Here is a 1571-nt window from a genome sequence, read left to right on the forward strand (position 1 = left end):
TAATAGCTGCTCACTGGGGCCTGCCAATGCCCCGCCCTCCCTTTCCTAGTTGGCGCCAAACGGAATCCACCAGTCAGTAACCAGTTCTCCTCCTCGCACAGGAATGGCAGCTAGGCTGGACCAATCAGAGCGGAAGAAGGAAACAGCTCGCGGGACTCCGCGAGGTCACCGCTCCTCAGAAAGGGGAGGGGCCTAGAGGGTACCTGAGCTCCTCCGAACCAGAGGGGCTCGGAGGTCAATGAAAACTCCCAGCTGAACCTGCGAGGCGCCGGGGGAGACCGGAAGGCCCCTCTTGACCCATTGCATGCTGGGAAGCGTAGTTTCCACAGCCAGCGGCAGTCCAGTCACTTCTTACCCCCGTTAAGCCAAAGCTGTATCGGCCTCCCCGTCCCGTGCTCCACAAGCTGAGGAAATGTGGAGGGTGGAGAAGGCCGTCCGGGCCCCTCTCCCACCCTGGGCCTCCAAGTCTAATTTTATCACGAGAGAGGGAAGTGAATGACCCAAGGACTGGGCTCTGCCTCCTGAACACCAGGGCCCAACGCTGGACCGCTGACTCCTGTCCAGCCAGTAGTTCTGGCCATGAGCCGCTGACCACAAGACTTAACCCTACGGCCTGGACTGTGGGCCTCGGCACTGTTTGCTCACCTCCATTTTAGCTCTTGTATATTTTCTCAGAATCATTTCCTTCTCTCCCACCCTTTCTTACCTCATTGGGATAGCAATACCGTAAATATAATAATAGCTAACGCTTATGTAGTGCTTAGGTCCCCGTGTTCCAAGGGCTTTATCTATTAATTTGTTTAATCCTTTTTAAAAAAATTTTTTTATTTTTGGCTGCATTGGGTCTTCGTTGCTGCGCGCGGGCTTTCTCTAGTTGTGGGGAGCAGGGGCTACTCTTTGTTGCGGTGCACAGGCTTCTCACTGCAGTGGCTTCTCTTGTTGCTCTAGAGCGCAGGCTCAGTAGTTGTGGCGCACGGGCTCAATAGTTGTGGCTCATGGGCTCTAGAGTGCAGGCTCAGTAGTTGTGGCACATGGGCTCAGTAGTTGTGGCTCACGGGCTCTAGAGCGCAGGCTCAGTAGTTGTGGCGCATGTGCTTAGTTGCTTCGCGGCATGTGGGATCTTCCTGGACCAGGGCTCGTACCCATGTCCCCTGCATTGGCAGACAGATTCTTAACCACTCTGCCACCAGGGAAGCCCTAGTTCGTTTAATTCTTTTTTTTTTTTTTTTTTTTTAAACCAAAGGCACATTTTGGCCAACCCAATTTTTTTTAAAATTTTATTAATTAATTAATTAATTAATTTTTTTATTTATGGCTGTGTTGGATCCTCGTTTCTGTGCGAGGGCTTTCTCTAGTTGTGGCAAGTGGGGGCCACTCTTCATCACGGTGCGCAGGCCTCTCACTATCGCGGCCTCTCTTGTTGCGGAGCACAGGCTCCAGACGCGCAGGCTCAGCAGTCGTGGCTCACGGGCCCAGTTGCTCCGCGGCATGTGGGATCCTCCCAGACCAGGGCTCGAACCCGTGTCCCCCGCATTGGCAGGCAGATTCTCAACCACTGCGCCACCAGGGAA

This window comes from Balaenoptera musculus, chromosome 11, assembly GCF_009873245.2.
Source record: "Balaenoptera musculus isolate JJ_BM4_2016_0621 chromosome 11, mBalMus1.pri.v3, whole genome shotgun sequence".
NCBI lineage: Eukaryota > Metazoa > Chordata > Mammalia > Artiodactyla > Balaenopteridae > Balaenoptera > Balaenoptera musculus.